At 45.7% G+C, this 13,446-nt stretch overlaps 1 protein-coding gene across 3 annotated transcripts in view; it reads right to left on the bottom strand.

Moving 5' to 3' along the window:
- THRAP3 (thyroid hormone receptor associated protein 3) overlaps window positions 1-13,109 on the bottom strand; it is a 68,576-nt gene extending 55,467 nt beyond the window's left edge. Inside the window, exons 1-2 of one of the 3 annotated variants that reach the window (XM_075336043.1) lie at window positions 12,980-13,109; window positions 4,867-4,929 (exon numbers count right to left, since the gene is read on the bottom strand). The gene's annotated coding sequence lies outside the window, so the exon portion shown is untranslated. The remainder of the gene's footprint in view (window positions 1-4,866; window positions 4,930-12,979) is intronic. The other 2 variants (XM_075336041.1, XM_075336042.1) reach the window with 2 other exon arrangements.
- Between the last annotated feature and the right edge of the window lie 337 nt (window positions 13,110-13,446).

Here is a 13,446-nt window from a genome sequence, read left to right as displayed (position 1 = left end):
CTCGTTTAGCTTAGTCAGGCAATATGGGTTTTTGCAGGATAAAGTTCTTCTACCCGATGTTTTAGTCTACACTAGTTTGGGGAACTAAAGCAAAAACAGCATCAATAGTAATCTAATTGCACAGATACATTATTACAGGTAGCTTTAGAATACATCCAATAAAAAGTGGCTCAAGTCTTCTGAAATTTGGGAAAAAGGTCAGATATATATTTTTAATCATATTTAGAAGTGACTAAGGTTAAAAACACATGAAAGTACAAGTTCACGATAAGACACAAATGATTAGAAAGAAGCAGCACAGCGGCAGAAATAGTCCCAGAACTTACAGAGAACATAGGAGGAATGATTCGAGATCCTCGCTAGCAGAACCAGAAAGGTCAAGTTTCCTTCCTGGTTTTGACTACAAAACAGTTTTGCAAATCTGCAGAGTTTAAACTCCACCCAGCCGCCTATGAAAGCGAGAGCACAGCCTGGGGATTATCCTCCATGGGGTATTAGGACACAAAAGGAGATTGGTACGTGTTTAAAGAAAAAGACCGATTGTTTATGATTAATAAAGAATACGGTGCGGGGGCCTAGGTGTAATGAATAGGCTGCAGTAACAGAATGTTATCATAGGATACAGTGTATCACAAAGGAAAGCATGGCCATAACCGTCATGTTAATAAGTACGTAGTATGTTATTTTATCCTGATCGCCAGCCAAAAAATGCTAGCCATTGGAAAAATTACAACATAATAGGAGAGATTTATTATCATATTCACAATGATTTACCAACAACCTAATCCAGCCATGAAAAATCCCATGTAGTCAGTGTCTGAAAGCAGAACGCTAAAATCTACGCGGAAACATCAATTTCAACTATTTTCTGACTTCAGAGTAAACTTGGTAGACCTGAAACTCTGCCCCATGCCCCAGTGCTTCGAGATGTGAATGTACCGTACTCCAGGTCATAAATTCACCAGATTCTGTACTGCAAGATGCTGCAGGCTTTCTGCACTGTTCATGAAGAAAAATATGGGGAAAAAAAATGCTACAAAACATGGTAGTTTTTTTTTTTTTTTTTAAGTTAAAAAAAAAAAAACAACCAAAACTTCATTCCATTTTAGCTGAAGACATAAGCTAGGCCCCTTTCATATTGCACTTTTACTAACGTTCAGTGGTCCCGTCGGGGCAACTGTCCAAACCGCCCCTCCCCCACCCCGCAAAACAAGTTTCGGACGCATACGCCAACAGGGCCATTGACTATAATGGAGAAGACTCCGTTAGCGTGTGCTCGGTCTTGCACCATTTTTGCACGTAGTAGACTACGATCAGGTGTCCGCCTGCAGAAAACATATGTGCAAAAATCTTGCAAGACAGAGCACACGCTAACGGAGTCATTATATGAAAGAAGGGCTTGATTTTGAAGATCATGACTCTGTGGCTGGAAATAACAGCACTAGTTTCACTTTTCAGTTTGCTTGTGAAAAGGCACGATTCTAGTTTATGACTACAGATTATCCTCTATTATAATGCATAGAGGATAGTATAATGTTCACAGTCCCTCAAGCAGGTTGTTCCCACACTGCCCCCTTGCGCTGTATTATGCCCCACACTGCCCCCTTAGGCTGTATTATGCCCCACACACTGCCCCTTGCGCTGTATTATGCCCCACACTGCCCCCTTGCGCTGTATTATGCCCCACACACCGCCCCCTTGCGCTGTATGATGCCCCACACACCGCCCCCTTGCGCTGTATGATGCCCCACACACCGCCCCCTTGCGCTGTATTATGCCCCACACACCGCCCCCTTGCGCTGTATTATGCCCCACACACCGCCCCCTTGCGCTGTATTATGCCCCACACACCGCCCCCTTGCGCTGTATTATGCCCCACACACCGCCCCCTTGCGCTGTATTATGCCCCACACACCGCCCCCTTGTGCTGTATTATGCCCCACACACTGCCCCTTGCGCTGTATTATGCCCCACACACTGCCCCCTTGCGCTGTATTATGCCCCACACACTGCCCCCTTGCGCTGTATTATGCCCCACACACTGCCCCCCTTGCGCTGTATTATGCCCCACACACTGCCCCCCTTGCGCTGTATTATGCCCCACACACTGCCCCCCTTGCGCTGTATTATGCCCCACACACTGCCCCCTTGCGCTGTATTATGCCCCACACACTGCCCCTTGCGCTGTATTATGCCCCACACACTGCCCCCTTGCGCTGTATTATGCCCCACACACTGCCCCCTTGCGCTGTATTATGCCCCACACACTGCCCCCTTGTACAGTATTAAACAGAACCTGTCAGCACAATTTTGTAGTACAAAGTAAAATCTTGGCTGTAATGGCATTATAGTACTGATTAAATTGACATTTTGGGGAAATGGGGTTCGTTAATCAGCATTTGAAGTTTTTTCCCCAATTAGGTAATGGTAGACATGATTTCTCCTCCCTGTCTGATTTCCCAGCTCCTCCATCTGCTTCCACATCCATTGATTGAGCTGCCTCCTTTGTTTGAGATCTCAGTAGTGATCGGTCATTTAAAGACCGGAGGCAGAGGTGCAGGTAAATTACAGACTGGGAGGAGAACACATAAGTAGAAAGCTTCAAAATAACAGAAGAACCTCAAAATGGATTCCTTCACCAAAGGTATCAATGTTATCAAGCATTACAGCCATGTCTGTACATTACAAAATCAGGCCGACAGGTTCTCCTAGTCCCAATACAGCCCCTTGCACAGTATTTGATTCCCACATAATTTAGCCTCCTAGCACAATATAGAGACCTCCGTTTCCCAGAACGTACAGTTAACTAAAATAAATCTATCTATATAAAAAAGCTAAATCAACTCACCCTGTTCTCCCCCTTCTGTAGTCTGCACGGTATAATGAGGGATAGGCTCAATGATGGAAGAAGAATCTGACAGTTCCCTATTCCAACTTTTTTTTTTTTTTCCTTTTCAATCAGCGATAAAAAAAAAAATATAAAAAAAACCCAAACTGCTCACATAACTAATTTGTGCATTGTACTGAGCTCTGGACAGTGCACTCATTGTAGTGACATCACCATGCAGCTACACAGGCTCAATAATGGAAGAAAGGGCTGACTGCTCCCTATTTTATTGTAGTCACTGATATGGACATCTCAACAGGAATCTCCTGGATAATCTGCCTCTAGAGCCTAATTTAAAGCACCACTCCAGGGATTTTTATGGTTTGTGTTTTATTTCACTGCGGTAGTGATGCTTTAGAGCCAAGTCCCCTGCCCCTACTCTTCTACTCACTCTCCAGAGTTTTTATCGGTTATCCATGCAGCTCCAGTCGGTCTTCTCCAGTTTGTGACCTGCCCGATGTCAGTGTTTCATGGAGCAAGTTGGAAGTCACAACTTAGTACAAGTCTGAGAGCCACTTAAGGGGGCTTTACAACGCAACGACATCGCATCACAGAGCTTGTGATGTACCGTATTTTTTGGACTATGAGATGCACTTTTTTTCTTTTAAATTGTGGAGGAAAGTGGGGGGTGCGTCTATAGTCTAAAAATATATGATGTGGCACTTGGTGGAGGAATGAGCCTAAGGCTGCTCACCTGTTTGGGTTGTGTACACACACACACACACACACACACACATATACACACACATACACACATACACACACTACAGATTGCATCCATACACTCACCACCATCCAGCGATATCGCTTGCTTCTCGGCGGCGTAAGGACCTGCGACGCTGTGCACTGCGCTGAGCTTCCAGGACATGTCCTGCATCACATGGCTGGAAGCATCTGGTATCACGCAATTGTACCAGTATGTGCAATTTCGTGATTGTGCGCTCTGAGGTGTGCGTCGGCCAGACGCAGGGGAGGACGGCATGCAGCACAGAGATCACAAGGAGGAATGATGTGGAATCTGATTGTGTGTAGTGTGTATATGAGTGTATGCTATCTGATGTATATGTGTCGGCCAGACTCAATGGAGGATGGTGTAAAGCACACCTCCATGGAGCGCACGCCAGAGATCACAGGGAGATCTGGGAGCCACACCGATGCCAGAGGCTGGTAAGTATGATAATTCCGGGAAGGGGGGGGGGGTGTGTCTGCTTTTTGCTTCAAAATTTTTTTTCCTACTTTACACTACTACCTGGGTCCGTCTTATGGTCTGAAATATACGGTAACTTCTGACTTTCCGACAGTCAGAAATTGCAATCACAAGATATCGCCGCGGGGTCCAGAGCAGTGTCCATAAAAAGGTGAAAACATGGTAACTTAAGTATTTTAATAAAAGCAGGGACCTTAGATTAAAAGCACCATTCCAGCACTGGGGAAAAAACACCACAAACAAAACAAAAACCCCGCTTGAGTGGTGCTTTTAAAGAAGATGGGGAATAGGGTTTGGGAGGGCTTTACCAGTGTGAAACATGCAGATCAGGAGAGAAGACTGTCAGGCAATACCGTGTATATCAATCAGGCTCCTGCAGCAGATCGCTGTCATACAGATGCTGTACCGTACAATCAGCACAATGTGTATATCAGTCAGAGCACAAAGTGATGTGTGCGCATGATGGAAATATACATCAAGTAGCATTAAGAATGCACTCTAATTTCTGCAATTAGAATAAGATTAGCGATTGTGAAAATGAATTCTAGTTCTGAATACTAATTTAATGTGAAAGGATCATTTTAAGAACTTCAGTTTTTCTATTTTTGCAGTTGAAATTTGGGAGAGTTCTGTGGTTATATGTGCGATTCAATCAGAATAACAAATTTGGTCTTTTTGGCTGTTACACCTACAGCCAAAAGCAACATATCACAATCCAGTAACTTATTTTCTCTTAGCACTGAATTGAAAGAATTTAGAATAGAAAATTTACCTTAAGTAGAGTAAGGGAAATACTTCTGAGCAGTTAAATCATGTAGAAGACAGGTCTATGAAGCTGTGAAGAAGAAAAAATATGGTGTATTTTATTACAAACCATTCATGACTTGCTTTATTTTTTTTTTATTTCTTTATTTCTAATATTTTACAAAATATCAATTAAAATTAGCAAATCCGGAACGGGCACTACAAGAACTACAACTTTTCACATTCATAAATGAAGCTGGCAGCAAAAAAAAAACAAAACAATAGTTCACCCTGACCTCGGGAGAGCTACCTGCCATCAATTTGCTTCCTTCAGAATTCTGCACCTCTTGATTAAAGGCCAAGTCCACTGAACAGTTTAGACTTTGCTTGGAAATTGCACAACTGAAATGACTTGTCATGAGACGAGACATGATACTGAAACTAGCTGCAGCCGAAATTAAATCCTTTCATATCCAAATTAATGGTAACCTGTCAGGTCCCCTGTGCCCTCCAACCCAGCAGCATTCATATCTGTATGACTAAATTCCCTGCCTAACCAGCCCTGTATAATGATATTCACTTTACAAATTAACAAAAATAAATACTTACAAGCTCTGCTTTTCGTATGCTAATTAGGCCTTTGACTAGTCGATAGGGTGTTAGTCCCCCAGACTAGTCGGCCCTCTTTTTATACAGTTACCAAAAGCCCCTGTGGTCGTGATTACATGATTTCCACAAGCCTACGTCAGGCAGCACTCACTCTGGCTATGCAAGTACCATATAATCACCATTATAAATCAGCCCCAAATTAGGTATGTATGACTGTATACCATCTTCTCAACATTATCCTGACTGAGCCTCTCCTGGGCATGCATACATGCATGCATACATACATACATGAACCTCGTGTTAAAGTGAACCTGGACCATGAGCAGTTCTGGGTGCATATTGCTAATCCCTGCCTAACTCCCTGTATACAGTAGCATAGATAAAGGGATCTTTAGAAAAAGTATTTCTAAAGATCTGATATATGCTATGCTAATGAGCGAGGGGACTAGTCCCAAGGGCGTTAGTTCCCCTGGCTAGTCGGCTCCATCATCATGTTAGTACACCCACAGGAGCGTACCAACATGCTATTCAATGCAGCGTCACCAGGGTACCTGTGTTCGCTGTGACTGCGCTTTTGAATGACCCAGCACTTCCAGTTATGCGCAGTAGATTTCTATGAAGCTACAAATGACCGGAAGTGCCTTGGATTCAGAAGCGCGATGACAGCAAACAGGTATGCGTGTAACCGCTGGTGATGCTGCATTGAATAGCATGTCTGTTAATACACCCCTGTGGGTGTACTAACTTGCTAAGAGGGTGGATTAGTCGGGGGATATAATGCCCTTGGGACTAGTCCCCTCACTCATTAGCATACAATAAAATATCTTTAAAAAAACTTTTTCTATAGATCTCTTTATGTATGCTAGTATATACAGGGACAGTTAGACAGGGATTAGTAATATGCACCCAGAACTGCTCGTGGTTCTGGGTGCATATTGCACCTGACAGGTTCCCTTTAAGAGTTCCCCATACATGTTTACAGGAGTAATGCCGTAAGTCTCCTTTTTTTAGCTCTATGGTGTCTTTAGGGTACGTCCACACAAGTCTAACAGCAGCAGATTTTCCAGAGTACAGCCGGTCACCAGCCGAGAATATGCCATCTGCACTACATTCATTTATGGCGCTAATTCTTACCATAGATTTCAGCCTCTGTAATTAGTATAGTGACACACATTAAGTGCAGACTTTTCTGCTGAAGAATTTCTAGTGTGGAGGTACTGTACTCAAGCCATTTTTCATATAGTAGAAATTCAAGGTAAAGTCACAAATTTAATGGAAGAAACCATTCTACAGAAAAATTATTTAACAAGGAAGTCAGATTTTATCCCTGACAAGGGGTTTCATTGTGCAGCTGGGAGGTGTCTCCATGTGGGATATCATTTAGCATGAATAAGCAAGAATAGGGTTGCACAATGATAATACACAATGATTTACATTTCGATTACACAGATATCCTCAACAAATGGATTCCAGCAGCAGCAGCTGCAAAGCATCAACACAAACATGTTTCATTCAGAGCCAAGCAGCTGGGGTTTAACAAACATTCAAGATGTAAGATGTAATCAGAAAAATAGAATATACAGTATATGCAGAATATGTTTCCATTGTGGACTTTTACAGTGTATTTACACAGCACTTAAAAATATACTCTGGATTCATGTACTGAGAAAGTAAATCAAAGCAAATAATAGTAACCAGATTTTCCCCCATCATACCATACTTAAAAGAAGAACTCCTATAAAGTTTATATGTGTATATAATATATGGTGAGTGTGTTCATATACCTACCACCGCTCCCACACGGATCCAGCGACGTTCTGCTCCGCTTCTGAATGACATCATCTATCTTCAGACTCTCTGGATCACGGCGTGAGCTGGACATCTTTCTTACAATGGAATCCTACGGGACCTCGTCCTGACATTAGATCACAGCTTACATTATAAGGGCAGCAGGGCAGATCAAAGTGTGCCTGCGCAGGACCGCAATGTCTACTGGTGGGGATGACGTAGATGTGTCATCCACACTGGGCTGGGAAGAAGGACGACGGAGATCACAGCAGAGCAGGAGGTGCCGGACCGCAAAGCAGGAGGTGCCGGACCGCAAAGCAGGAGGTGCCGGACCGCAAAGCAGGAGGTGCCGGATCGCAAAGTAGCGACACCCATCGGACCGGACCGCCTCCCTAGGTGAGTATTATAAAAGTATTTTTTACATTAGAGAGCGCGGCCTTTGCTCTTATATACAGTATTTTGGAATGCTGTATATAAGAGCCCACTGGTGGTGGCCGCAGCTTATATTAGCCAAATCTGCTGACAGGTTCCCTTTAATTTGTATGGAAGATCTATTAATCAACTGTTTTGAATTGATTTCTACATTCAAATTTGTCAACGCTTCATTCAAAACATTCAACAATCAATCAACGTTGAATAATTTCAGATAATTGGTTCCAGTATAATTCTTACAAAAATATGAGGGCTTGGCTGACGATCTTAGAAAAAAAACAAAGAAAATGAGTCTGCACTACTGCAATATAAAAGTAGAAGGATAATAAACAGTTCCGTGCACCACACAAAAGGGGGATAAAGGGGTCTTGGCTACCGAAGACCCCTTTATCTTGACTTATATATTTTACTTTGCCACTCCCCAATTCCTATTTGCTGTTTGGTCAGTACATACGGTAGTTTATTATACAATGCATCATATAGTACTGGATAATTGGTTGCCTATTTACTATGTAAAAATGCAAGTATACTTGTACTGTAGCTTCTTATGCTGATTGCATAACTGTCAATTGTTTTTGCCATTTGCATTTAGAACTGCAAAGCTGAGTTTTTGCCCAAATTTCTGCCACAAAAAGGCTGCAGTTTGAACTGCATAGTGCGGTCTAGAAACCCAAATTACCATAGACTAAGCTTGAATAGCAGAAGACATCCATTTTGGCATTAAACGCTGCAGTTGAAAAAGCAGGTAAAAAGCAAAGTGGGGTCTTAGCCTAAATCAGTTCACCAAAAGAAAAAAAATTCTGAAAAAGAAAAATTACAGTACAACATGGGGTAGAAAAAGATAACTTGTACTGCCACATTATAATCCTACCCCATGGCCATGCAGAAGAGGGAGTGGGCGGAACACTAATCTCTTCTAGTAATGGACTGTTGAGCTGGGTGGCAAGGTTCACTATGGTAGTGAATAGGTGATATATGTTCTTCATCAAAAAACTCCTTTAAATCGACACATTTGTCAATTACAAGTGTAAGCCCACTAACCAAAGAAAAAGCAGTGATTTGAAGGATACTATGCTGAATTTACAACAGACGTTCAGACAAAATGTGGCTGCTGCAGCCAACCAGTCAGCCGCTGATTGGCTGCAGCACTCACGTGGCACCCAACTTGATGCCTATTCCGGCAAACAAGCAGTAGATGTGGTGTCCACTATGAAGTAGAAAAGCTGGTCTAGAAAGGAAGTCACAGTGTGACTGCAGACTTATCTGGACGTTGTACATCCCCTTTAATCTTTCTGAACAAAAAATATGTTAAAATGATTCTGAAGCATCCCAGGTTCCAGCCAAAAATATATTTATGATGTACTAGATCAGAGAAAATACATCTCTTATACTCACCTGGGGGGTGGGGGGGGGGGGGGGAGGGAAGGGGTCCGATAGGTGTCGCCGGTCTCGGGTCTGGCGCCTCCTCTATCCTGTGCAGTCGCAGTCCTTCCCAGCTGCATGAAGATGACGTGTCCTACGTCATTCACAAAGGCCTGCATTGCGTTCTGGCGAGCATACTTTGATCTGTCCTGCTGAAGGCTGTAGTGCACATGCCGTCTTTGACCTTTCCCAGCACCTGCGCACTATAAAAGCTTGTTCTGCCCTCGGCAGGGCAGATCAAAGTGCACATGCGTAGGAGCGCAACTGAGGCCTCTGTGTGGGTGACTTAGGTCGAGTCATCCACACGGAGCTATGAAGGAGGACGGCGACGGAAGGAAAATAGAAGGCGCCAGACCAAAGAACAGAAACAACTTATCAGACGCAACCGCCCAGCAGGTGAGTATAATAAAAGGCGTTTTTTTACATTATACAGATTGCCTGCGCACTTATAGCCAGTATTCTAGAATGTTGTATATAAGGGCTTACTGGTAGTGGCCGCTGCTTATAGGGACAATCTAGTGATAGGTTCACTTTAAAGGCAACCAACCACAAGGTTTTTGCCCTATAAGGCTGCTTTCACATCAGCGTTTTTTGTTGTTTTTTTTTTTTAACTGCGGCAAGAATGCATTTTTTGCTGCAAAACCGGATCCTTTACAAATGTGTTGTTATTTCAATGCATTTGCAATGGAATCACGGCAAGATGCGGTCACTTGCGGTTGCGTGCGCCATACACTGGATCCGGTGTTTTGCGGGATTTTATCTTTTTTAAAAAACGCTATTTGTAGCGTTTTTGACCTCGGACAAAATACCGCATCTCACTGGATCCATGATATTGCGGCGGTACCTGCAATGCAGTTCAATGAGCGCCGGATCCTGCTCTACCGGAAGTCACCGCATTCTGTTAGGCAGGATCCTGTTGTCTGTACTGAGCATACCCAGAAAGTAGTTATTCCTCCCCCGTGCTTAATGATATAGTAGAGCTGCATCGGTTGAAGAAGGCAGAAGGATCTAATAAAGTATTTTTTCTCTGTGTGATGTCTTTTTTTAACCCTTTATTAGAGATTCTTAATGGCCAGGTCAAACTTGGCCTGACATTAAGATTCTCGAGCTTTATACTAGCTGGTAAAACAAAGCTGGCATTAACCCCATTATTACACAGCATGCCACCCAGCACCAGGGCCGCTGAGTGAGTTGGATACAGCACCAGAAAATGGCGCTTCTTTGAATGCGCCATTTCCTGGGGCTGCTGCAGACTGCAATTCGCAGCGGGGGGGCCTAGAAAGCTTGAGCCTCCCTGCGCTACTTATTCCAATCCCCAGCTGCCTAGTACCTGGCTGAACACAAAACTTTTTTTTTTTTAAATTAGTTAATAAAATTCACCTATATTTTTCATAAAATTCTACCCTATATTTTTGGTTCCCAGCCAAGTACAAATAGGCAGCTGGGGATTGGGGGGCAGCCCATAACTGCCTGCTGTACCTCTCTAGCATACAAAAATATAGCAAAGCCCAAGTCATTTTTTTTTAGTTTTTAGCTAAAAAAAAAAAAAAAAAAAAGGGGGTTTCCCTGGATTTTCCATTGCCAGTGAAGGTAACACTAAGCAGTGGGGGTTAGCAGCCAGTAGCTTCTTGGGTTACCCTTAGCAATAGAAAATGCAGCGGGATCCCACGCATTTTTTGTTATTCCTAGGGTTAGGGTTATATGTTTGGGGTTTGTTTTTTATAATGAATTGGGGAAAAAAAAAAACAAAAAAACTACATGGGCTTCGCCCATCGAGCATTTTACTGCTCACTCATTCCTACTGCTGACAAACAGCCAGCAGAACAAGTAATCAGATCATCTGACTCCAGTGTCGGCCGATTACTTGTCCTGTGTCCCGCTGCATCCATCACAGCGTGTGCGGGCTGTGAGGTTAGCCGAGTTTGGCCAGCACTAGAGTCAGCTGATCTGAACTGAGTTGACCTCACAGCCCGCATATGCTGCGATGGATGCAGCGGGACACAGAACAAGTAATTGGCCGACACTGTAGTCAGCTGATCTGAACTCCGCTGAACTCCTGAACACACATCCCGCACACGGTCCCACGTTAATGACAGCAGGCAGTGACTGCTGTTAACCTGCATCCATTGCAGCGTGTGAGGGCTGTGAGATCAGGAGTTCAGCTGACTCCAGTGCCGGCCGATAAATTCTGTGTCCCGCTGCATCCATCGCAGCAGACATAAAAAGTAGAAGTAGAAGGATCCGGTAAAATAACGTCCGGTGACTTGCGGTTGCATGCAGTGCACTTGGAATGCACAGGATTCAGTCAAATGCGCTTTGCGGTATTTTACCTACACACGAAAAAAAACACTGATGTGAAAGCAGCCTAAACTAGAGACAGTGTTATAATGTCGCTAGGATCCTGATTAAATGATAACTTTAGATAAGAAATCCGAACCTTTACTGCAGAGCAATCTTTGTCCAAACCTTCCAAAACGACTTAATTTGTTCACAGGCTTGAGCATCAGGGCAAGACTTTGTGGGTTGGGTCCTCTAATCATGCCTCCTCTTGCCTACTTTTCTTTAATTAAATTTTGGGCTCCTACCATTACCGGGCGCGTGCCCATTGCTATTGTGACATTGTCTTTAATAAAATGGCACCTGAATCAGCGCATACTGACAAAAAATAGGCCTATGACTAAGGACCCCATGTGGTCTGAAGCGCATAAGGGTATGCCACATGTTTATTCACACCATTGCACTTTTAAAAAAAAAAAAAAGTTATTAATATGAAGAAATTAACAGATTTTTTATTCCTCTGCATTTTGGTGCTGGCTGTTTTTTCTGTTTTCCTATTGACTGGAAGGCTCAAAAACACCTGGGGGTCTCGCCAGTGCAGGAGGAAGGGGGGGGGGGGCGGCCCTGGGGGTCTCGCCAGTGCAGGAGGAAGGGGGGGCCCCCTGGGGGTCTCGCCAGTGCAGGAGGAAGGGGGGGGCGCCCCTGGGGGTCTCGCCAGTGCAGGAGGAAGGGGGGGGGGGGCGCCCGTGGGGGTCTCGCCAGTGCAGGAGGAAGGGGGGGGGGGGGGGGGCGCCCGTGGGGGTCTCGCCAGTGCAGGAGGAAGGGGGGGGGGGCGCCCGTGGGGGTCTCGCCAGTGCAGGAGGAAGGGGGGGGGGGCGGCGCCCCTGCGGGTCTCGCCAGTGCAGGAGGAAGGGGGGGCGCCCCTGCGGGTCTCGCCAGTGCAGGAGGAAGGGGGGGCGCCCCTGCGGGTCTCGCCAGTGCAGGAGGAAGGGGGGGCGCCCCTGCGGGTCTCGCCAGTGCAGGAGGAAGGGGGGGCGCCCCTGCGGGTCTCGCCAGTGCAGGAGGAAGGGGGGGCGCCCCTGCGGGTCTCGCCAGTGCAGGAGGAAGGGGGGGCGCCCCTGCGGGTCTCGCCAGTGCAGGAGGAAGGGGGGGCGCCCCTGCGGGTCTCGCCAGTGCAGGAGGAAGGGGGGGCGCCCCTGCGGGTCTCGCCGGTGGAGTGGGGGGGCGCTTACCAGGGGGAGGGTGTCTCGGGCCGGTGAGGGCCACTCTCTGCTCACAGCCCCCGCCCACATAGCGCGGCTTAGCCCCCATCATGGCCACACAGATCATACAGGCCTCTGGAGTTTGAGTGAGGCCCGCATCCGGCCCGGGAAGACCGCTTTACTGCAGAGCCCTTTGTCCAGGCCAGCAGTCATTAATACTAAAAGCGAAAGCGTGTGTAAATAACGTCATGTGCGCACATACAAGTCACGGTTACAGCACGGAGGACGACAACGCCGCCACAGGCTCACAGACCCGGCGGGAAGACAAGGCTGGGAAATGTCGCCTGCAAGCCTAGAAGAGGACAGGGCGGACACAACAGAACACAAGGCCCCTCGGTGCTCCGCACTCACCTGCGCTCTGCCGTCGGCCTCCTCCAGCTTCCCAGCACGGCGCAGACTCTGACCAGCCAAGTGCTTGCGCGGCCGCAGGACGCAGTGCGCGCAGAGGATGCCGGGAACTGCCGTCCAGAGAACGTTACGGTGACAGAACAGCCCCCCGGATGTGAACTACACTTCCCATAAAGCAGCGCGAGTTTTTTTGCGCCATCTTCCCCGGCGATGGTGAGGGGTGTACCTTGTGTCAGATTACAGTAGTGTCATGGCTGCTGTGGTACGTGACGTTACGTTAGGCAGGAGGCCGACATAGTTACTACAGAGAAATGAATTATGTGTGTGACCAGGCTGAAGTTGGTTTCTTATTCAGCAATTATTTATGTTCTGGGTTTTTTTTTACAGGTTTTAACAACAAAAATGAAAAATCACAACAATAAAATACAATGCAGTGAGGAGCCTGATGTGAATGGGGACATACTAAAAAG

This window comes from Anomaloglossus baeobatrachus, chromosome 2, assembly GCF_048569485.1.
Source record: "Anomaloglossus baeobatrachus isolate aAnoBae1 chromosome 2, aAnoBae1.hap1, whole genome shotgun sequence".
In the NCBI taxonomy this organism is placed as follows: Eukaryota; Metazoa; Chordata; class Amphibia; order Anura; family Aromobatidae; genus Anomaloglossus; species Anomaloglossus baeobatrachus.
Note: the sequence above shows the minus strand (reverse complement) of the source record. Positions and strands in the feature narration are given on the sequence as shown.